Source organism: Rhincodon typus, chromosome 9 (genome assembly GCF_021869965.1).
Source record: "Rhincodon typus isolate 14 chromosome 9, sRhiTyp1.1, whole genome shotgun sequence".
NCBI classification, from domain to species: Eukaryota; Metazoa; Chordata; class Chondrichthyes; order Orectolobiformes; family Rhincodontidae; genus Rhincodon; species Rhincodon typus.
Window position 1 is genome coordinate 27,775,641 of NC_063340.1, and position 25,542 is coordinate 27,801,182.

At 41.5% G+C, this 25,542-nt stretch overlaps 1 long non-coding RNA gene across 2 annotated transcripts in view; it reads right to left on the reverse strand.

Moving 5' to 3' along the window:
* LOC125484091 overlaps positions 1-25,542 on the reverse strand; it is a 75,734-nt gene that overhangs the window by 32,871 nt on the left and 17,321 nt on the right. For both annotated transcript variants that reach the window (XR_007262941.1, XR_007262940.1), the window contains exon 4: positions 11,117-11,325. This is a non-coding gene — a long non-coding RNA (uncharacterized LOC125484091). The remainder of the gene's footprint in view (positions 1-11,116; positions 11,326-25,542) is intronic.

The following is a 25,542-nucleotide window of genomic DNA, read 5'->3' on the forward strand; positions in this document are numbered from 1 at the left end:
TTTCTGAAGAAGGGTCTAGGCCCGAAACGTCAGCCTTCCTGCTCCTCTGATGCTGCTTGCCCTGCTGTGTTCATCCAGCTCTACACCTTGTTGTCTCAGATTCTCCAGCATCTGCAGTTCCTACTATCTCTGAAACATTGGAAATATCCCTGATTTCCCATATATTACAAGAGCAGCATTCCATGGGGCCATGTTCTCATGCCATTTTGAATCTTATCAACCATAAACAATAATCTATACAACCTTACACAACCTTACCCACTACTCACTAAAATCTCACTCTCTATTCCTAACAAACTATAACAACAAAAGTAAGTATATTCTACCCTATCTCCCTCCTGACTCCAGTCACTCAGTCTCTAGAGCTGGTTCCTGACCACTCAAGCCTACGCCACTTTTTCAGTTGACATATTACCTCCAGAGCTCCATCTCTGGATTCATTTCCACTCCGCTGTGCTGTGCTGACTTCACAGCACTGACTGATGCCACTCCTCAGATATTTATCTGGTAATTCCAGTCAATGTTCACCCCCAGTTTGGCTCTGCTGTGCTGTGCTGCCACTGCCACTCTTCCTGCATAACTTTTATCATTACCTACTTTAAATATTTGTATCTTATTTTAGCCAATAATTTTATCAATTTTCACTTAAGTAACTTTCAGTAATATTCATGTAAATAAACTTTGTTCAATCTTGTTTAAACAAATTTCTACAGCTGGCTATTTTTAAATCAAAGCACTCAAACTTAAAGCAGGTTACATATGAGCTTATACAAGTTCTTAGTTCACAGTTCATTCTGAGGAAATGCCTGGTCTGTGGCCATGACATGAAGTTCAAAGACTGTCAGCTCTAGGATTTTAATCTATGGAGAATGGGAAGATGAAAGCGAATTCTGAGCGCATTAAGATATGGGAAAACACTTATTTCATGCACAAGATTCAACAGCAAGAAGGCAACAATATTTTTCAATCATGCATGAGCTTGTTGGCACGTCTGGCCAGGCTAAAATTTATTGTCCATCCCTAACTGTGTCTGAAAATCTGGTGGTGAGTCACTTTCTTGAACCACTGCAAGCTATCTGGCACAGATACACGCACAGTGCTGATGGCAGGGAATTCAAGTACTTTGATCCAGTGACACTGAAGGAACAACATGCACTTGTTCTTCTACATAGTAGAGGTTTTGGGTTTACAAAATATTTTTGAAGGAGCCCTGGTGAGTTGTCGCAGCACATCTTACAGATTATACACACTGATATCACACTGCACTGGTAGCAGAGAATATTAACATTTAACATACCACTGACAGAGTGTCAATCAAGGAGGCTGCTTTCTCCTGGAGTGCTTTTAGAGTGCTGTTGAGGGGCAATCAAACAAGCAAGTGGGGGAATAGTCCATCATACTCCTGACTCGTACGTTATATATGGTGGTCAAGCTTTGGGTACTGTCGAGATGAGTTACTCACTGCCGAATTCTCTGCCTTCTTGACCTATTCCTGTAGCTACATTGATTATGTGGCAGGTCTAATAAAATTTCTGGTCAATGTTAAGCCCCAGGTTGTTGATAGTGAGGAATTCAGCAATGACAATATCCTTGATTATCAAGGATACAGAGTTCTTCTTATTGGACACAATCATTGCATGGAATGTATGTGGTCACATGTTGCTTGCTACGTCACAGACCGAGCCTAAATATGGTCCGAGTTGGCAGCTGCATATGAGTATAGACTGTTTCGGTATCTGAGAGGTTGTAAATGCTAATGAATTGTATTGTATTTTAAATTGTAAAATGTATTGAACACAGTGCAATCATGAGTGAACATCCACACTCATGGCCTTATGTTAAACAGAAGATTATTGATGACGCAGCTAAAGACGGCTGGGCATCAGACAATAACTGTGGAACTCAGACAGGAACACCCTGGGTCTAAGATGATTAGCCTCCAACAACCCTTGTATTGGAATACAAAGGGAATGGATACGAGTTTAATCCTCACTATCAAAAATTGATAGAGAGAAGCACTGATCATAACATTCGTTCTTCCAGCTGGTCCAGTGATGTCTTTCGGGAAGTTAGGGTCAGTGCCCTCTCTGTTATGACTCTAGAACCACCCCATCTAACTGATTCTTCTTGCCGAGAGGGTAGTTAGAAATGAGAAATCACCTTGGGGGTTTAGAAGGGTCTTGGTGAGTTCCTGTTAGGAAAAAGGATAGGGAATTCAGTTTCAGAGTCATTGATAGGTTATTTGGAATGGTTAACTAGTGTGGTAATGATCTACTATAAAAAAAAATTGTGTTACTATTCAAATATCAATTCAGACAAAAAGAAGAATAGCATATCAGTGGGAATTGGATATATCTCTGAAAAGGAAGAACATAAGTGTCAGCAATACCCAGCTCTTTCAGCATTCTGAATTTGTGATTCATTTGGAGACCTGGAGTCTCAAGAAATCCCTTTGGATGTAGAGAACTCATCAGAAGGTCTTTCAAGAGTACAGGCACGAAACCAGGAAAGGTGTAGAATGTTTCAGTTGAGGGGCCAGGAAAGGCAAAAGTGTACTGAATCAGATGGCCTTCTACCTCTATTTCCAACTATTGTATATTCAGGTATATTCCCTAGAAAGGGAATATCCAATCACTGGCAATTGGATGGATCTGAATTTGTGTTTACTGTACAACCACCAGTATTAACAATCAAAAATGAGATATAAGCAGAAGTTAATCGGGCTATTTGCTTCATATTAAGCACTGAACCTTTGGATTCTGAAACAGACTTTTATCAATTAAGTGATAACACTATGGAAAACCCATTGAAGTGTAGAGGCACAAGGCTATTGTTGCAGTCACACCCAAAATCGAAAGAGGTAATTAAAGCATTAACAGTCTATTGAAATACCCAGGTAACATTTAGCCAAAAAGTTAACATACCAACACAGATACGAAGAATTGTTGAAAAAAACTCAATTAACGATCTGACATAGAGCAGTAATCATAATGAAGAGATAAGGAAACAGGAGTAGTGATGTCAACAAGTTGAGGACATGGTACAAGATGCATATTTTGAGAGTTTGAACACAAAGTACATTATATAGGGAGTTATGAACATAAAATCTCGGCTGACAATCCATTGTAATACCATCTTTCAATAAAGATGCTAAACTGAGAACCTGCTTGTTCCCTTCTATGGACACAAAAAAATCCCAATAGCACTATTTTAAAGAGTAAGAGAATTCTCTGGTGGGCTAACCAATACCTAACCCTCAATTAAGATCAATAAAAACAGAGTATTTGATCATTGCCACATTACTGTTTGTGAAATCATGCTGTGTGCAAATTTACTGTTGCATTTCCCTTTACAAGTGACCACTTTTCAAAAATGTTTCACTTATTGTAACATGCTTTGGGATGTACTGAGATCGTGATATAAATGCAAGTTCTTTTTTTATCCTTCCATGAAGGTAAATTGGCAGAAATCTTCTCCCATCAAATCTATAATATTGATGCATTGCCTGAAACTCTTCAAAATGTTTTATTATAGTTGTCACAAAATAAAGGATACCAAGTCAAACAAGGAAAAATGAAGGTATACCAAAAACCTTTGTCAAAGATGACGGTTTGAGGTCGATGTTAAAGAGGCAGCAGAGATGAACGGATTTTTATGAACATGAAGAGGAGGAATGTGTGGCAAGTCAGCATCATTGTGAAGCAGCGTAAGAGAGTGGACCTGCATGAGAAGGCTAGCAGCAATGATGCAGCAAGCTCCTAAACCTGTTTTTACATGTCAGAGCCAAAGTGTGAAATTGCAGGAAAAGAGGGAGGCACAGTGGCTTGGCGGTTAGCACTGCTTCCTCACAGCGCTTGGCATGTGGGTTTAATTCCACCTTTGGGTGACTGCCTGTGTGGGTTTCCTCCGGGTGCTCTGGTTTCCTCCCACAGTCTAAAGATGTGCAGGTTAGGTGGATTGACCATTCTAAACTGCCCATGTGTCTAGGGATGTGCAGACTAAGTAAATTAACCACAGGAAATGCAAAGTTACAGGAGTTGGGGGTTTGTGTCTGAGTGGGATGCTCTTCAGAGGGTTGGTGTGGATTCAATGGGCCAAATAGCCTGCTTCTACACCATAGGGATTCTAACATTCTATCCATTGGTGGGTGTTTCTTCCATGTCCCTTTTGTTTGGCCAAGTGATTTAAGTTAGGAAATGTTATTACATCTGAAAGGTACAGTTAGGAATTCACTTTTAAAATACTTAAATAATTAATTAATTGGTGTAGACATTGCTGAGCAGGTGATGAATTCCAGCTGGTGTATGTCAGTGCAATCCATGATGAATAAATCTGCAGGAAGCATTAGCTACGTGAAGAACTTTGGCTCAAAGTTGATGAGCTGGAATCCGAGCTGCAGATACTGTGGCACTTCAGGGAAGTGAGAAAGTGATCTGCACACTATATTTCAGGAGACAGTCACATACTTAGATCTGTTACATTAACTTTGCTATGCGGTCAGGGGCAGGAAGATGTGACTGTGAGCAAGGCCAGGTAGTTGGATTCAGAATTTAGCTTTGGAGGAGGCCAATGCCTTTGTCCAATATAGGTATGAGGTGCATAAGGGCACAGACAGGGAGGATTCACTAACCAAAGCGCCATCACACACAGCGCCAATAAAGAGTAGTGGATACAGACATAATGATAACTTCAGAAAGAGAAATGGATAAATTGTTGAACAGGAAATAGTGGAAGGAAACCAAAAGCAGGAAGCTACAGTCCAGTTAGCTCAAAATCCATCACATGAAAAATGTTAGAAGATTTAATAAAGAAGTTATAACAGGTTACTTAGATAAGTTCAAAGTAGCCAGGCAGATTCAACATGATTTTGTGTAAAGGAGGTTGTGTTTGACCAATCTACTGGAGTTCTTTAAAGAGGTAACATGAGCTGTGGATCAAAGGCAATTAGTGATGTACCGTACTTAGATTTCCAGAAGGCATTTGACAAGGTGCCTTATCAAAGATTATTGTGGAAAGCCCATGGTGTGGAGGGCAGTGTATTGGCATGGATAGAGGATTGCTGGCTAACGGGAAGCAGAGAGTCGGTGTAAGTGGGTCTTTTAGGTTGTTAAGATGTAAAGAGTGGTGTGCCACATGGTTAGGTGCTGACCCCTCAACTATTTACAGTTTATATTAATGGATTTCTAAAGAGATAGAAGGTATCGTTGCTAAATTTGCTAATGACACAAAGATGAGTAGGAAAATAAATTTTGAAGAGGACACAAGGAAGTTACAATACGATATTGATACGTTCACCCATTTTGAACAGAAATAAGCAAATACTTGAAAAGTTATTGGGATAGTTTGGAATGTGGCGTAATCAAATCTGTGATGATCTTACTGAATGGTGAAGCAGGATTGAGGGGCAAATAGACTAATATTTCTGATTGATATGCTTGTAAGTATGTCAGTGAGAGGTAGAAAAGCAAATATTAGATAAATTGCCGGAAACACAGAACAATGGGGCCATAATAATGAATTTCAACTGTAATAACACTAGCAGATGAATTAACTAACTACCTTCCTGCTCCTGTTTCCTGTCCCTCAAGAAAATATTCCACCCTGAAATGTCCTGCAGACATCCTAGAGTCTAGAAAGGGAATAGGTAAATTAGGAAAGTAAAGAGGGACATGAAAACATATTGGCAAATGTCATTGCTGCAGAGAATAAGGCTTACAAATTGGCTCTCCTTTTCCAAATTCCAATATGGGTATATTTTGTACCCATTAAAAGGCTTCATGTGACAGGTGGGTGTAAATGGGGGTCTGTGGGCAATTTATCAATCTTTGCCTAGAAATCACGAAAGGACTGAGGGAGAGCTTAAGGGTAATACTACCCATTGATTAGTATTCTTCATTACCTCCTACAAACCCCATTCTCTGACTTTCTCAATCCAACAATGAGAATTCATACATTCAACCAGAGCAACAAAGCACAAAATGGAGAAAAACAGAGTCCTGGTTTCCATGTAAGAAACAGGACATAAAGCATGTCTCGCATTCTTTTTAACTTATTTACTCCCATTGATTTGTTAATTAATCTAAATTTATAGAGTGGGACGAAAACTTAAGTAAAGAACTGGGAAGAGCACTGAGAAACAGAGGCTCAGTACACTAAAGACCCAATACATGGACTGTAAATCTGTGCCTGCAGAAAAGAATCAGTGTGAAGGTATAACAATTAAGGATGAAGACTCGGGTCAAAAATTTAGGATCAGTGGTGGCAAACGATACAAGTAATATTGCTTGCTTGTAATCAAGGGACACCAATTATCATAGGTGATTTCTATCTACATATTAACAGTAAAACTCAGATTGGCATTAGTAACTTGGAAGAGGAGTTCGTTGAATGACTTTGAGAAAGTTTCTTAGAACAGTTTCTAGTACCAACCAGTCAGCAAGTTATACTAGACTTGGAAAAAAACTAAATAAAAACCAAAAGAATGGCGGACGCTGTAAATCAGAAACAAAAACAGAAATTGCTGGAAAAGCTCAGCAGGTCTGGCAGCATCTGTGAAGAGAAATCAGAGTTAATGTTTTGGGTCCAGAAGGTGTTCTGAATTAGGGTCACCGGACTGGAAACTTAAGGAAACAGCAAATAATTGCACAAATCTGAGTGGCAGGTCAGATGTTTGGATAAAATGTAGAGAATGACTAAAAGGTTTTTCACAAGAAAGAGTATTGGTCCTCAAGATACTGTGAAGAAGTTGTTTTTATTAGTTTTTATGACTATTAGTGAGTTTCAAAAGTGGAGAAAAAATGAATTTTGGTTGTCAGTTCTACAAAGGTCTGACCTAATCTTTTACAAAAAGGTCAAGGGAGATGGTATAGCAGTAACATCACTACATTAGCAATCCAGAAGCCCAGACTAATTCTCTGGGGACAGAAATTCAAATCTCATCATGGCAGCAGCTAGTGAAATTTGAACTCAATTGACAAATCTGAAATTGAAAGTTCAGTAAGAGTGACCACGAAACTACCAATTGTTTTACAAATCCATTGAGTTCACTAATGCTCTTTAAGGAAGTAAATCCATCAGGTTGGATGGATTGGCTGTGCTAAATTGCCCATTGTGTTCAAGGGTGTGCAGGCTAGGTGGATTAGCCATTGGAAATGCAGGATTACAGGGATAGGGTAGGGGGATGAGTCTAGATGGGATGCTGTTTGGAGGGTAATGTGGACTTGATGGGCTAAATGGCCTGCTTCTATACTCAGATCCACATCAACTTGGTTAGTTTTTCTCTGCCTTCTGAAATTGTATTGTTAGGCTGAAAGTACCTAATAGGTTATTTAAAGTCTGATCAAAATGATTACAAGACATGTGCACTTTAATTTACAGCTAATTTATTAGCTTAATCTACTTAATATATACAAACTAATGAGTGAATCTATTAGCTTAAACTACTTATACATATGCAAACTAATGAGTCTTACTGTCTTGTCTTCACACAGGAAACTTTGGACAGCTGGCACTTGGAATTCTATCTCAGATTCCATGGCACTAGTCTTACAAACCCCAGTTTGATGGTGAAGGTTCATGGCCCTGGTCTTAAAAACTCGGTCCGAAATGGAAAAATCCAACGAGTGGGACAAAGCCCTGATATCAATACTATTTGGGTTACATGCTATATCACCATTTCTTTCGTACTTTCAGTACTTTACCAAACATTCAATTGTGCAGAAAACAAGTTGAAAACATCTCCAGGTGGTTTCATGTTAACGGCATAAAAGAATGGCTTCCTGCAGACAATCAAGGTTTTGGAGTTAACTCCCAGCCAAAACAAGCTGTTTTTAAACCAGGATTGTTTTCATGTATTTTTCCACTTTGCTTCAATTGCATATAGTCGTCTCCAATTAATCCTTAAACATTAACCCTTAATAGTCTAGTTTGGAGATATCATTGTTAAGCCCAATGGCCTAGCAAACTAATCAGTTCAAGGGCGATTGGAGATGGGCAAAAACGCTAGCCTCACCAGCAATGGGCACATTGCATCAAAGCATAAAACAAATTAATTCAACAGTTTAGAAAATAGAAGATCATGTGATTTTAGCTAAATAACTAGTAAGCCACCTGGGGAGATAATTGCTGAGGCATTTTTAGATTTGAGTTTTACAACCCAGAAAAGGGCCAGAAACAGTTTCATTCAGAGATAAGAAGTCATTAACCACAGTGTGCTGTTAGTAGCTGTCATGATTGGAAGTAGTTCTAAAGTGTTCAGAAGTCAGCGGGAAGAAAATTCTCAATGCTGAAGGTTGTGGGACCCTAAGCAATATACCATTTGCTTCCTTCACAATCTGCTGCACTGCATGCATACCTTCAGCAACTGGCGTACAAGGCCACCCAGGTCTTGTTGCACCTCTGCCTTTCCCAACCTATTGCTGTTCAGATAATAATTTGCCTTCCTGTTTTTGCTACCAACATGGATAATCTCACAGTTATCCATAATATACTTCATATACTTCCCCTTAAACATCAACAAATATTTCACGTCAGGATTTACTGTGGAGAAAGACATGGAGTCTAGGGAATTTGGGGAAATAAATATTGATGTCTTGAAAACAGTCCACATTACAGCAGAGGAGGTGCTGGAGGTCTTAAAAAACATAAACATAGATAAATCTCTGGAACCTGATCAACTGTATCCCGAGACATTGTGGGAAGCTATGGAAGAACTTGTAGGGCCGCCAGCAGGGATATTTGTATCATCGACATCAACAGGTGAAATGCCGGAGGACTGGAGGTGGCTAACACTGTGCTTTATTTAAGAAAAGTGTAAGGAGAAGCCCGCGAACTATAGACCGATGTGGTTGACAGCAGTGGTGGGTAAGTTGTTGGAAGAGATTCTGAGAGACAGGATTTACATGCATTTGGAGAGGCTAAGACTGATTAGGGATAGTTGGCATGGCTTTGTGCATGGGAAATCATGTCTTACACTTGATTGAGTTTTATGAAGACATGACCAAAAAGATTGATGAGGGCAGAGCACTAGACTTTATCTGTATGGACTTTAGTAAAGCCTTTGACGAAGTACCACATGGTAGACTGATTAGTAAAGTTAGATCACATGGGATTCAGGGAGAGCTTGCCAATTGGATACAAAATTAGCTTGGCAATAGGAGACATAGTGTGGTAGTGGAGGGTTGTTTTTCAGACTGGAGAAGTGTGGCCAGTGGTACTCTGGGTTGGTGCTGGGTCCACTGTTGTCTGTTATTTATTTAAACAACTTGAATGAGAATTTAGGAGGAATGGTTAGTATGTTTGCAGATGACACCAAAATTAGTGGTAAAATAGACAGTGAAGACAGTTATCTAAGGTTACAAAGGGATCTTGATCAATTGAGCCAATGGGCTGAGGAGTGACGGATGGAGTTTAATTTGGATAAATGTGAAGTGTTGCATTTTGGTAAGGCAAATCAGGGCAGGACTTATACACATAATGATAGGGCCCTGGGCAGTGTTGTCGAACTCTAAGGGTTCCGGTACATAGTGCTTTGAAAGTTGTGACACAGGTAGACAGGGTGGTTGAGAAGGCATTTAGCATGCTTGCTTTCATTGCTCAGACCATTGAGTACAGTTGGGACATCATGTTGAGGTTGTACAGGATGTTGGTGAGACCATTTTGGAGTACTGTACAGTTCTGGTCTCCCTGCTACAGGAAGGATGTTATTAAATTGGAGACAGTTCAGAGAAGATTTGCTAGGATGTTGCTAGGATTTGAGGGTTTGAGCAAAATGAGAGTCTGAATATGCTGGGACTTTTTCCATTGGAGCATAGGAAGTTGAGGGGTGACCTTACAGAGGTTTATCAAATCATGAGGGGCATAGATAAGGTGAACAGCAAAATTCTTTTCCCTGGGATAGGGGAGTTCAAAACTAGAGGGCATATTTTTAAGGTGAGTGGAGAAAGATTTAAAAGGGACCTAAGAGCAACTTTTTCACACAGAGGGTGGTTCATATGTGGAATGAACTGCCAGAGGAAGCGGTAGATGCAGGTACAGTTACAACATTTAAAATACATTTGGACAGATACCTGAATAGGAAAAGTTTAGAGGGATATGGGCCAAATGCAGGCATGTGGGACTAGTTTAGCTTGGCAAACTTGATTGGCATGGACATGTTGGACCAAAGGGTCTGTTCCCATGCTGTATGACTCTATGACTCTATATGGCATGCATTAGCCCATTCACTCAATCTATCCAAACTGCAGTGAAGTATCTCTGCATCCTCCTCATTCACCCTCCTACTTAGCTTTGTGTTGTTTTCAAACTTGGAGATATTATATTTAGTTCCCTCATCTAAATCATGAATATATATTGTGAATATCCGAGGTCCAAACACATATCCCTGTAGTACCCTACTGGTCGCTGCCTGCTACTCAAAAAAAGACCCCTTTATTCCCAATCTATTTCCTGGCTGACAACCAGTTCTCTATCCATGTCAGTATACTACCCCCAACCCCATGCACTTTAATTTTACAAGCTAATCACTTATGTGGGATCTTATCAAAGCTTTCTTAGCTAAAGGCATTTCAATAGTCCTTAAGGGAGCATGTAGAGTAACAGCACAAGGAGCCGTTGTTAGGTACCCCGGCACATAAGGGTTAGTGCAAACACGCAGATTTGGGCAGACAGCACCCAGAATGTGGTCAAAGCAACAGTCAAAGCAAATGGCTGTATGGACTCAGACTCCCGCTCTGATGTCGTTGGAATTTCAGTGCTGGATCTTTGTGCCATAGCACAGCAGAGCGCAGTGTCCACCGTGATCCTGGTGTGAGACAACCTCCCCCTAATTGCCCATGGTGCTGTCCCCTCCTGGGCCACTTGAGGATCAGAGGGTGGGAGTGGGGTTGAGTGGGTATGAGGAGCTTCTGAGGGGAGGAGGTGGATGTACAAGGATGACAGGGGAGTGGAAATAGAACAGAGAGGTGGAGGAATTGGAGAAAGAGAATGTGAAACTGTCTGGGAACATTTTGATATATACGTATATATAAACATAAATTATTATTGTTGCCCCATCTTCCGGATGTTTCTGCGCCTTTAAGATCCCCAGCTTTCTATTACTGCAGTGGTATAAACTTACCCCACTTCCCAATTGAAACTTCTTTTGATCCCATTGTCATTGCCAGGCTGTACTTTGATGGCTGCTCGGTGTTTGTTTTTCACTCTGGGACCCGTCTCACCGGAACTCTAACCTGAAGAATTATTACTTCCCATTCCCAGTGTCTGGTGTCAGGCTGTAGATAGGTGCTGGATCAAGGATCAGCGTGTTTCTCCCTTTTATTTTCTTGTCTAAAAGAAAGACAAAGATACTAAAACCATAGGAAGATGGACAGAGAATGCAATGACCCATTTTTGTAAGGATTTGGATTAGATTTGCAATTGAGCAAATAACTAATTAAATCATTCCACTGGGAAAAGTTTCATCAACAGTATAACACGTAGTGAGAGGTTAATGCCTGAGTATTGTCTCGGCTGCTTTATATTGGACCCGGTTCAAGGAGCCGGGTTCAAGTAGGACAGGCAGCTATAGAGAGATCTGCAGGTGGCCAGCGTAAATGGGCGAACAGCACAGAAAGGAAAACACTAAGGTACTAAGGTTTAGCTCAAAGGAGGCGCTATCTTGGTAAAGGATGGCTTAGCTGCCTTGACTTGTAATTGCAGACACTAAGATTGTAGTACTCCTTGCGGAATATGCTGGTAAGCCATGAACAGTGGCTCTGCAAATCATTGCCTCCACATCCTTTCAGACACTTATCCAGGATCTTCAGGTGGCACAAATAAGTAAAAAAGGCTTTACTCAGTGGAAATTGTTTGCTGCGAATGACCAAACAGGAAGAGCGGGCTGTCAGGTTTGTGTTTCCAATAGGGTTCAAATGGGAATGAAGAGTCATTGACTGCACCTACTTGGTAAACCATGTGCCCAAAATCAACTGAGGACTCGTAAAGCACTGGGGTCTCCTCCCCATCTGGTGTGCAAACACAAAATAGGATCATCCATGGAGTTGCCATCATTCTGTTCCAATCCAAGCTCCCAAAACCCTTTGCAACTGCAAGCAGACTGAAGGAGTGACGGATAAGAAATAGGGATACACACAAAGGATACCCTTGAGACTCCCAATGAAGCCCTAGAGCAATGCGACAAAGTCATCTGGCATGTGGTCAGATGTGGATTGAGCAAGCATTCCACGTGCTCACGACAGATTTGAAGGTATCTTTTCAACCAGCCAGAATCTACAGAATGAACTGCAGTAGAGCAGCAACATTTGGAACTACAGAAGGAACAAGAATGCACCTTCATGAGTACACATCTATGGATGATTCCAATGACAAGGAGGCAAATGATGAAGATGATGACAGGACACCTGCTGACAGGATGCCAGGGAATCGCATATTGTTGCAAGATTAAGTTAGCTACTACCACTAGAATTATGTAACAATCATACGATAATAACATTGAGAACTACAGGACACAGGTTTAGTGATTGGTAAAAGAACTAAAAGTTACATGAGGTAAAGGTTTTTATCCAAGGTATGATTATGATAAGCAATGCTCTGCCCAAAGAAAAACAGTGAAGTCTGATTCAACTGTGGTTTTCAAACCAAATTTGGTAAACATTTGAATTAGCTAAATTGCCCTTGCAGATAGCTGGCACAAACTCAATGGGTCAAAAGACCTCCTGTGCAATCACCATTTTAAGTTCCGGTTCTATTCCAACTCCAATGGCCACACATATCCTAATCGCCTGTTTACAAAAATCCATTCTAATGGATTATGCTATAAAGTGGACGTTGACCCTCTCCCTCTGAGAACCAAAACAGAAACACCCAAAGAGGAGCACCTCGCTCTATAATCTGTTAAAAGGAGTGTGAAAAGGGGTGTAAGCTGTCTTTCAGCACTTCTAGTGGTTAAATCAAATAAATCCCTGGCACTCACTTTACAATCAACAAGGAACAGTTTACTTATCTAACTCTGGCAGTGAACAAATTAACTGTACGATTAACAAACCAAACAAATCTCTTCTAACTACTAACTATTCCTGAATAACACCAAGATTCTAATCGTATGCTGTTCCAATAAATACAAGTCTCACTCATATAACAAAACAATAGAAAGTAATCTTTCAAAATTACAGTCAGGTTACATCTTCCAGAATGTTCCATGTCTTCTCCGTTGATTCTTGTGTCAGGAATGCTTTCTCTGTCAATTCTTCCGTCAGGAATCTTAGCTAGGAGTGTCGTGGTACTGTTGTGAATAAATGGTGCTTTCTCTAAGAGCTGAGAGCTGTTATCTCTAGCAGATGGCAGTTAGCTCCACCAATTTTCCAACTGCCCCTTTCTTTTATACCCCGATGACATATAAATTTCTTACAATCAGATTGGTCCTCAGTTGTCAAAATCATCAGATTCAAATTCGATAGATTTTTTGGTATCTGAGTGCCAGGTTCAAATTGATTGGCTAAATTCAAAACGTGTTATCTTGGTAACAATGTTGCTAATGGTACGGCCTTTCGATACAAATGTTTCAATTTGGGTTCTCTCTATACTTGCAAACTTTCAAGCTACTCACAGATATCTCCAAGAATAGAAAACACACAATATTTTAAAGGGATTATGCAAAGCTTTCCCCTCTAGCATTTTAGAAAAACCAATATTTTACAGGCACCAAATTCTAATGTCCTACCTCCCAATCCACAAATACTCTACCCAACTTAGCAACACCTCCCCCCTTAAGAAAAAAATGAACCATCATTATGAAAAGATGGCTTTTTTTTTCTAAAACCTTAACTCCATTACATTGTTAGACCCATAGCTCATTAATTGAGAGTTAAACGTTTTAAACTAAATCCATTTATCTATAACATTGAACACTATTGTTTCTATTTTATATAAGCATCTACAATAACATTTTCATGACCCACAACATGTACAACCTGTAAATTAAATGCTTGTAACATGAGATTCCAATGAAATAATCTGGTGTTCTTGTCCTTAAGTCTTTCCAGAAATGTCAAAAGATTATGATCAGTATACACAACTGTTTCTGATGCATTGTTTCCAACTTAAACATTAAAATGTTGCAAGGCCAGTACCAAACTCAATAACTCTTATTCAATGGTTGAATATCTTTTATGGTGGATCATTGAGTTTTTTTTTGGAAAATACCTGATTGGCCTTTCAATTCCACAATCATCCTCCTGTAACAACATACTTCCAACACCTATATCGCTTCTGTCGATGGTGATTTTCAAGGGTTTCAAAAAATATGGCATGGCTAAAACTGGTGCAGTGGTTAACACTGCTTTTAAATTCTCAAATGCCTCTTAGCATTGTTCTGCACATCCCTGAATACTATGGGCAATTTAGCATGGCCAATCCACCTAACCTCACATCTTTGGACTGTGGGAGGAAACCGGAGCACCCAGAGGTGTTTTTTTAACAAATCCATCAACGGTGCCACCACGTTACTAAAGTTTGGTGCAAATTTCCTGTAGAATCTGCTCAATCTTAAAAATTGTAGCACTTCCTTCTTTGAGGAAGCTCTTGGAAATTCCTCAATAGCCTTTGTCTTCACATTTCTGGGTGTCATCCGTCCATGTCTGACGTTGTATCCTAAGAATGTCACTTCTGCCTTCACGAATTCTGTTTTTGCCAAACTGATGACTAACTTTGCCTTCTGTAGTCTCTCAAAGAGTTCTGCCAAATGCTCCATGTGATCTTTCCACAAATGGCTAAAGATCACTAAGTCATCTATGTAGATGGCACAGTTAGTCAATCCTGCAACAAATCTGTTCATAAGCCTTTGAAAACAACCATTGGGCTGCACAGTGGCTCAGTGGTTAGCACTGCTGCCTCACAGCACCAGGGACCTGGGTTTGATTCCACCCTTGGGCAACTGTCTGTGTGGAGTTTGCACATTCTCCCCATGTCTGCGTGGGTTTCCTCTGGGTGCTCTGGTTTCCTCCCACAGTCCAAAGATGTGAGGTTAGGTGGATTGGCCATGCTAAATTGCCCATAGTATTCAGGGATGTGCAGGTTAGGTGGGTTATAGGGGGATGGGTCTGGGTGGGATGCTCTGTGGGTCGGTGTGGACTTGTTGAGCTGAACGGCCTGTTTCCACACTGTAGGGATTGTAAAAAAAAAAGTGGCTGGTGCATTTTTCAATCCAAAGGGCATTATTTTAAATTGATATAGCCCATTTGGGATTACAAGAGCCAAAACCTCTCTCGCTCTCTCCAACAAAAATACTTGCCAACAACTGCAAAGTAAGTCCAACATTGTGATGTAAGTGGCTTGTCTTATTTTTTCTCCACAGTCCTCCAGCCACAGAATTAGGTATGAGTCAGATTTGGTTATGGCGTTGACCTTCCAATAATCTATGCAGAATCATTGAGTACTGTCAGGTTTGGGAACAAACACGATCAGCAAACTCTACTCACTTTGACTCGGTTCAATGATGTCTTCTTGGAACATCGCTTCTGCTTCCTTCTGAACCTGCGCTGCTTTGGGAGGATTAAGCTTGTAGGGGTATTGTTTTATCAGAACACCATTCCCTAAGTCAACCTCATGTACAATGGCATTAGTCCTCCCCATTCGATTTCTACATATGTCCTCATGGAACTGCAACAAGTCTTTCAATTCAGCTCTCTGCTCTTGGGACAGATAGTTCACCACCTATCCCATTCCTTAAGGACTTCCTCATTATTCAATTTATTCTGAGACACATCAAAATCCATATTGTCTGGATTTGATTTCTCACTCTGAGTAGCTGTAACTAATACCTGTTTCTCCGGTTCCTTTTCCCTGTCATAATAAGGTTTCAGCATGTTCACATAACATACCCGATAAATTTTTTTCCTATCTGGCACCTTTACCAGATAATTCACTTGATTTAACTTCCACTCAATCTGATAGGGTCCACTAAAACTTCCTTTGAAGGGATCTCCTACCACTGGTAACAGCACTAATGCTTTAACCCGATAGGCAAAATTACGAATTTTAGATTTCTTATCTGCTTCTTGCTTTGTTAGGTGCTGTGCCACCTTCAAATGTTGTCTAGCTAATTCAGGATGGTACGCATTTGATTTAAAGTGTTTGATGCCTAAACTATCCATGACCTTCTTAAATAATTTGGCAGTAAAACTGGACCCTTGGTCTAACTGAATCTCCCTGGGTATGCCTTAACAGATAAAGAAAGCAAGCAACTCCTCCACAACCTTTTTTGCCTTGACATTCTATAATGGAATTGCCTCCAGAAACCTTGCAGACACATCCATTATGGTTAGCAAATACTGGTTTCCACTTTTGGTTTTAGGGAGAGAACCCACACAATCAATTATAACTCATGTAAAAGGTTCTTCAAATGCAGGAATTGGCATCAAAGGCGCTGGTTTTATCACTGCCTGTGGCTTTCCTACCATCTGATACATATGAAAGGTACGACAAAATTCAACCACAACTTTATGTAATCCAGGCCAACAGAAATGCTTCTGTATCTTAGCCTGTATCTTAGTCTTCCTCACTCCTAGATGACTTCCCATAGGTAATTTGTGGGCTACCCGCAATACTTCATGTCTGTACTCTATTGGCAACACAGTCTGGTGAACTTCTGCCCATTTCCCATCTGCACTAACCTGCCAAGGTCCCTATTTCCGTTTTAAGATTTTATCCTTAAGGTAATAGCATTCTGGAATACATTCCGATTTCTTTTCCGAGTAGGCTTTATTATATACATACTCTGGAAAAATTCCAGGTTATTTTCCTTTTAACTCCACAGTTCCCTGGTTTTCTTTTGGCATTTTAACTATCAATCCCACCTGTGATCCAGCTATATCATTTCCAAGGTTGACTAACAGGAGGCTAGAAGAACACAGCCAGGCAGTATCTGGAGAAAAAAAGTCAACAAGAGTGAGGGGTAGGGGGTAGCGGAATGGTGGTGTCTGGTACCCTCCTCCCCCCACTTTATCTGCAGCTTCCCCTACCCCCACATCCAGTCCTGAAGAAGGGTAATATCTGAAATGTTGACTTCTCCTTTCCTTCAGATGTTACGTGGCTTGCTGTGTTCTTCCAGACTTCTGTTTGTCTACCTTGGATTCCAGCATCTGCAGTTTTTTTGTCTTTACCCATATCATTTCTAAGAACAAACCGCATTCCTGGAATAGCCAATTTTCAATCACACCATCACCTCCCCAGTCTTAAATGGACTATCTAACATCATCTTACACAGGGGAACACTAATTCTCTCTCCATTTATTCCACAGATTATCATTCTCAAGCAATATTTCAGAAGGAGAGCAAATATTTTCATCTCTTACTATTAGAGATTGACCAGCTTCTGTATCTCTCAATATTTTAACTTCTTTTCTACTCCCTTTGTTCTAACTGAGTAAACATTCCCCACACAGGTGAAGTCTTTGAAAAGACTGGGCGCTATTTTAATATCAAGCCCATGACTGGGCCCAGCACTCTCCTGTGGCTCTTCAACTTCTCTTCAGATTTCCTTCACCACCTCAACTAATCCCACTGGTTTATCCTCTTTTACCACATACTTTTTCCCAGTACCTTTCTTAAACCAGCAACACTGTGACTCTGTGTGTCCCACCTCATTGCAATAAAAACAGCTGAGGTCTTTAACCTCTTTTTGACCCTCTTGAGTAATTTCTTTCACATGTGGTACTCTGTTCCCAGTGTGACCTACTTTTTGTTTTTCATTGAAGGAGCTCCCTCTTTCCCAATTTCCATCCCTCATGGAATGAAATTGCTGACGAAAGACAGATTTCGATTTATGCACTTATGCGTATTCATCCACCATCTCTGCAGCTCTTCTTGCTGTTTTAACTTTCTGTTCCTCAACATGAGTTCTTATCACTTCTGGAAGTGAGTTTTATGAACTCCTCCAGCAGAATAACATCTTTATGATCCTTAACTGTCTTTTGTATTTTTAATGCTCTCATCCATCTAAGTTGCTCTGTTTAATTCTTTCAAATTCAACATAAGTCTGACGTGGTTCCTTTCTTACATTTCTGAACCGTTCTCTATATGCTTCTAGTACTAAATCTTAGGCACTCAAAATAGCCTTTTTTACTTCTTCATATTCTCCTGACAACTCCTCTGACAGCACTGCTAACACCTCACCAGCCCTGCCTACCAACTTGGTCTGAATTAACATTACCACAAAGTCTCTGGCCAGTTCATCTGTTTAACCAATTTCTCAAAAGGAAATGAAAAAGACTTCTACATATTTTTCATCAAATTCTGGTAATGTTTTGACATATTTGTATATATCTATATCAGGTCTTTGGCTATGATGGGTCTGTTCATCATCACTCTCCTCCTCTCTAAAGCTATCTTCTAACTTCATTTCCATTATTTTAAGTCTGCTATCTTGTCTAATTTGCAACTTTTGAAGTTCAAACTCTCTTTTACTTTTTGTCTTTTCTCTGCTTGTAACTGTAATTCCAACAGTTTCAGTTCCCTTTCCTGTTCAAGTTGCTTCATCTGCAATTGAATTCTAGCCATTTCCAAATATTCTGATGGCGTGTCCAGCAAATTTTAATGTCAAGCTGTAATCACCTTTTTTTTTTCTCACAGGCAAAGGCAATCCCAACTCCAGCTTGTCTGCCAATTCTTGCAGTTTTTCCTTGCTTACCTTTTGTAAAACTCCCAAAGTCACTTCTGCCCACCCCCAGAAAACTCTTAGAGACTGAAACAGCCATTACGTCACATTTAATTTAAACAATAACAAGCAACCAAAATTAAACAGATTTTCCACTTCTCAGCAGGTTTTGTTTAAAGATCTAGGACACTAGTCCCCAAGTCTATTTAAGTCTGCTGGGAGCTCTGGCACCCTAAATCTGTTCAAATCTGTCCAGATCTCTTGAGATCCATTCAGATCTGTCCCAACCTCCCGAATCCCAAATCCCAGACCTGAGCTGGCCAGATCCCAGACCCGAGCCCCGAATCTGTTATAAAGCAAAAGTTGACCCGCCCCCACCAAGAACCAAAGCCAAAACACCCAAACAGAAGTACCTCACCCTATAATCTATTAAAAGGAGTGTGAAAAGGGGTGTAACCTATCTTTCAGCAACTTCTAGTGGTTAAATCAAATAAATCCCTGACACTCACTTTACAATCAACAAGTAACAATTATTTATCTAACTCTAACAGTGAACAAATTAACTAAACTATTAACAAACCAAACAAATCTCTTCTAACTACTAATTATCCCAAACTAATGCAAGATTCAAATGTTCCAATAAATACAAGTCTCGCTTATATATCAAAACAATAGAATTCTGTCTCTCAAAATTATAGCCAGGTTACATCTTCCAGAATGTTCTGTGTCTTTTCTATCGATTCTTGTGTCAGGAACGCTTTCTCTGTCAATTCTTCTGTCAAGAATCTTAGCTAAGAGTGCCGTGGTACCATTGTGAATAGATGGTGCTTTCTTTAAGAACTGAGAGCTGTTATCTCTAGCAGACAGCAGTTAGCTCTGCCAACTTTCCAACTGCCCCATTCTTTTGTACCTCTGAAGACATATCAATTTCTTATAATTTGATTGGTCCTAGGTTGTCAAAACCATCAGATTCAAATTTAATGGGTTTTTGGTATCTAAGTGCCTGGTTCAAATTGACTGGCTAAATTCACAAACCCGTTGTCTTGGTAAAAAGGCCTGGCCTTTTGATACAAATGTTTTGATTCAGGTGCTTTCTGTATTTGCAAGCTTTCAAGCTACTCACAGACATCTCCAAGCATAGAAAAAGCACAATCTTTTAAAGGGACCACATAATGCTTTCCCCTAGCATTTCACAAATACCAATACTTTAAAAACACCAAATTCTAATGTCCTGCCTCCCAGTCCACAAATACTCTACCCAGCTTTGCAACAATTATCTATTAGGATAATGGATCCTAATTATCCATTGGGACACTTTGATACGAGGAATATGGAGGCTACATTTGTGTTGGATAACTAGAGTCTGAATACAGAAAGGATGAAAGGGATGTAGGGATAGGTATTTCCTAATCATTACAAGTAGCCTCACAAATTAGCAGGATCACAACATAAATAAAGTAATTTATAGAGAAATAGAATCAAAAGGGATAGTATATTTCTTAGACAACACTTCAAGGACTGCGTAATAGTTCTGGTACCTATATTACAAAGAGTTGAGGAGGTACTGGACAAGATGCAAAAACAAGATTTATAAGGATAGTTCTTGAATGAAGACATTATAGCCATCAGGAACAACTGAGGGGTGAGGATGCTTTTCACTTGTAAAGAGAAGGCAGATGGATGACTTTGTACAGGTATTAAAATCATGAAGAATTTTGATTTGGAAGACTTAGAGATGCGTCCACTTGTGAGGATTCCAAAACTAAGAGATACAGAAGTAGATTCTAATAAATCCAATAAGAATTCAGGAAATACTTCTTTGCCAACAAAAGTTGTAACCATGAAGTAGCTGATATGAATTGGAGAAGCTAAATAAGCACAAAACAGAGAGAAAAGGCTTTGCAAATTGGTGTGGTTTGGGGGTGGCACGGTGGCTCAGTGGTTAGCACTGCTGCCTCACAGCACCCGGGACCCAGGTTTGATTCCACCCTTGTGCAACTGTCTGTGTGGAGTTTGCACATTCTTCCCATGTCTGTGTGGGATTCCTCCCACAGTCCAAAGATGTGCAGGCTAGATGGATTGGCCATGCTAAATTGCCCATAGTGTTCAGGGATGTTTAGATTAGGTAGGTTTCAGGGGATGGGTCTGGATGAGTTGCTCTGAGGTTCAGTGTGGGCTTGTTGGGCCAAAGGGCCTGTTTCCATACTGTAGGAATTCTATGAAAGGAATGTGAAGAGTCTCTTGTGGAACATTTACAGGGGCACAGTTGTGTTAATGATCAGTTTCTGTGCTGTAAGTTCTATGTAATAATTTATGATTCTGCAAATAAAAGCTGCTGACAGGAGATTAAGAGGATAAGATTTTCTATTGTGACTCCAATTATCTCAATACTACATTGAGTAATATCACTTAAAATAAATTAAGAAAGATTGCATTAAAAACAGCAGAACGAGAGTCAAAGGGGCTGAAGAAAACAATTAGCACTGGTTGGCAGCTGTTCGTGAGTATGGAAGTCTCTTTGTCAAATCTACTTTTTGTTTGTATTTAATACTTACCTGAGATCTAGTGTTTCAATTCTCAATTTCACAACCTTAAGTAGTCTTTTACAAGGTCTCCACTGGAAAAGCAGTTGAAGTTAGATTATTGAGAATGGTAGCTGTGACCATTTTCTCTATAATTGGGGTCTGCTGGATTTTTTGTTTCAGAAGCATATCAAGCCAAGCACGCTCTGTTCATCTTTGAACAGAGTGTTTGAGATTTGGCGTTTAGCATGATTCAAGGGAAAAAGGAAAAGGAGAAGAGTGGAAAGAGGGAAGGAGGCCTCCTTTGCTTTTTCTAACTTTTTCACCTCTCGAGATTGATTTTTACTGAACCACGGAGAGGAAGCAAACTATTTGGTGAGATTTGATGTTAAGATCTATTCTGTTCTTAATGTTCATAATAGCATAGGAACTGATGAGAAGATGAATAAATATATTAAAAAGGAAAATAAATAATTGAATAAAGTAGTGAATTCAAATAAATTAAGGATGGCAGGAAAGTTGATAGATTATGACTGCAATATGTTTGTGTTTCTTGATGCTTCCACATCTGCAGTAAGTGCTTGTGGCTAGAGAAATTTTAGATTCATAGATTCATACAGTGCAAAAAAGGCTCTTTGGCCCATCAAGTCTGCACCAACATAGCTCAGAACTTTTGAACTGGAGGCCAAGATGCAGACACTGTGACGGATCAGGCTGGGAGTAATTACCTGGATGTTCTGTTTGACAAAGCAGTTATATTGCTTATGATAGGTTCTCGTAATTTGGTCAGTAGTCAATGACGGATGAGTCTATCTGTAAGTAAGGCAGTTAAGGGGATGCAAAGGGGAGTAGCACAACAGCCTCAGTCTTTGCAATTATCCACTGGATTTAAGGTTGTTTCAGCTTGTTTGGATGTAGAATCATAGAACCCCTACAGTGTGGAAACAGGCCATTTGGCCAACTGAGTCTGCGCAGACCCTCCAAAGAGCATCCCTCCCAGACTAAGTGTCCCAACCTAGCCCCGCAACCCACATTTATCCTGGCTAATCCATCTAACCTGCACATCCCTGGACACTAAAGAGCAATTAGGAATAATCAATTCAACTAAACTGCACATATTTAGACTGTGGGAGGAAACCAGAGCACTTGGCGGAAACCCATGCAGAGAAAGGAGAACGTGCAAGCTCCACACAGACAGTCACCTAGGACTGAAATCAAATCTGATCCCAGTGCTGTGAGGCAGCAGTGCTGACCACTGGGCCACCATGCCATGTAACTGGGGACTGCAGAGTGAATGAGCTAACTTTCAATGGCACCATGATTCAGGAAGTCGTTCAAGTTGTCGAAGCAAAAAGGAATGTAGTGATGGAAGGGGAATATAGTAAGTTACTAGTCTCTGCAGCAAAGATCAAGAATCTAGAAGGCTATGTTGGCTGCCTAGTGCCAGTGTTTTTCCATTCACTCATAGGATGACCACCATTTATTGCCCATCCCTAGTTGCCCTTGAGAAGCTGCCTTTTTGAACTACATGTCAGACTCACAATGCCATTTGGGAGGAAATTCCAACATTTTTACCCAACTGAAGGAACTGCAATATATTTCCAGGTCAGGAAGGTGAGTATCAAATCAGTGTGGAGCTGGAGGAACACAGCAGGTCAGGCAGCATCAGAGGAACTGGAAAGTTGATGTTTCAGGTTGGGACCATTCATCAGGACTAGGGAAGAGGAAGGGAGCTCGGAAATAAATAGAGGAAGGGGGGTGGGGCTGGGGGTAGGTAAGTGGGATGGTGATAGGTGGATGCAGGTAGGGAGTTGTAGGGATTGGTCAGTGGGAAGGGTGGGGCAGATAGGTGGGAGAGAAGATGGACAGGTTGTGTCAGGTCAAGGAGATGGGGATGAGGGGGAGGACTGAAATCAAAGCTGATCCCAGTGCTGTGAGGCAGCAGTGCTGACCACTGGGCCACCATGCCATGTAACTGGGGACTGCACTGTGAATGAGACATGGGATGATGCGGGGGGTGGGGAGATTTTGACACTGGTGAATTCTATATTTAGGCCATCAGGCGGTAGGCTCCCGAGGTGGAACATGAGCGCTGTTCCTACAGTTTGCATGTGGCGTCGTTGTGACACTGGATGAGGCCCAGGATGGACATGTCACCAAGGGAGTGGGAGGGGGAGTTAAAATGGTTGGCAACTGGAAAGTGTTGTTGATTATAGCGTACAGAGTGCAGATGCTCCACGAATCAGTCATCGAGTCTGCGCTTGGTCTCACCGATATAGAGGAGACCACATCAGGAGCAATGGATACGGTAGACTAGGTTGGATGATGTACAGGTGATGTCGGATTTGGAAAGATTGTCTGCGGCCTTGGACGGCGGTGAGAGGGGAGGTGTAGGGGCAGGTGTAGCACCTCCTGCGGTTGAAGGGAAAGTTGATGAGTGTGGTGGGATCGGAGCAGAGTGTACAGCAGATGAGGGAGTCACGGAGTGAGCGGTCCCTACAAAAGGCAGATTGGGGTGGGAACGGAAATATCTCTTTGGTAGTGGGGTCGGATTGCAGGTGGCGGAAGCGCTGGAGGATGATGTGCTGGATGCGGAGGTTGGTGGGCTGGTATGTGAGGACAAGTGGTCTCTTGTCCTTATGTTTGTTGGGAGGAGGGGGTTTGTGGGCAAAAGTGCAGGAAATGCAAACAATGTGGTTGAGGGTATTATGAATCAAAGGAGGAGGGGAAGTTGCAGTCCTTAAAGTAGGAGGAGGACATCTGGGATGTCTGGGAATGGAACAATCCATCTTGGGAGCAGATACGACAGAAGCAGAAGAATTGGTAGTAAGGGATTGCATCCTTGCAGGACGGTGGGTGAGAGGATGTGTAGTCCAGGTAGCTGTGGGAGTCAGTGGGTTTGAAATAGACGTCGGTGCTGAGATGATTACCAGAGATGAAGACAGAGAGCTCCAGGAAGGGGAGGGAGATATTGGAGATGGTCATGGTGAATTTGAGGTTGGGGTGAAAGATGCTAGTAAAGTTGATGAACTGTTCAAGCTCCTCATGGGAGAATGAGGCAGCGCCAATACAGTCATCAATGTAACAGAGGAAGAGGTGATGGATGGTGCCAGTGTAACAGTGGAAGAGAGACTGTTCCATGTATCTTATGAAGAGGCAAGCATAGCTCAGATCTATATGGGTGGCCATAGCCACCTCTTCAGTTTGTAGGAAGTGGGAGGAGTTAAAGGAAAAGTTGTTGAGGGTAAGGATAAGTTAGGTGAATGAGGGTGTCGGTGGAGGGGGACTGGCTGAGCCTGCGAGAGAGGAAGAAGCGGAGGGCTTTTAGGCTATCTGCATGGGGGATACAAATGTACAGCGACTGGATCTCCATGGTGAAGATGAGTTGTTGGGGGCTGGGGAACTGAAAGTCTTGGAGGAGGTGGAGGGTGGGGGTAGTGTCTCAAACATGGATGGGGAGTTCCTGGATGGGGAGAGGGACAGAAAATGGAGTCAAGGTAAGTGGAGATGAGTTCAGTCGGGCAGGAGCAAGCAGAGACAATGGGTTCACTGGGACAGTCAGGTTTTTTGGATTTTGGGAAGGAGATAGAACTAGGTGGTGCGCGGTTTAGAAACGATGAGTTTGGAGGCTATGGGTGGGAGGTCTCCTGAGATGATGAGGTTATTCATGGTCTGGGAGATAATGGTTTAGTGTTCAGGGGTGGGGTCATAATCAAGGGGCTGGTAGGAGGTGTAGGAGAGTTGGCACCTAGCCTCCACAATGTAGAGGTCAGTATGCCATACCACCGCCGCACCCCGCCTTATCCGTGGGTCTAATGGTCAGGTTGGGGTTGGAGTGGAGGTAGTGGAGGGCTGCGCATTCTGTTGGGGAGAGGTTGGAGTGAGTGAGAGGGGTGGAGAGGTTGAGGCGATCAATGTTGTGACAGCAGTTTGAGATGAAAAGGTCGAGGGAGGGTAAGAGGCTGTGGGATGGTGTCCAGGAGGTTGGGGTTTGTTGGAGGTGGGAAAAGGGGTTTGCAGAAGGTGGTTTAGACTCCTAGTCAAAGAAATTGGTGAGGATGCAGAGGCGGCATAAAAAGAGTTCGACGTCCTGACATGTGCAGAACTCGTTAATGTGTGGGCACAGGGGAATGAAGGTGAGTCCTTTGCAGAGGACTGACCGTTCATCCTCAGTGAGGGGGAGGTCGGTGGGGGGATGGTGAATACCTGGCAGGGCTTGGGGCTAGGTGTAGAGTTGGAGCTGAGAGTGGGGGTTGAGACTGTCTTGGGAGTGGGTGTGTGATGGGAATGGTAATGTTGGAGGAAACGAAAGTGACATTGTTGGCAGCAGCAGTGGAAGTGATGTTGTCAGCATCGGCGGCATTGGTGGTG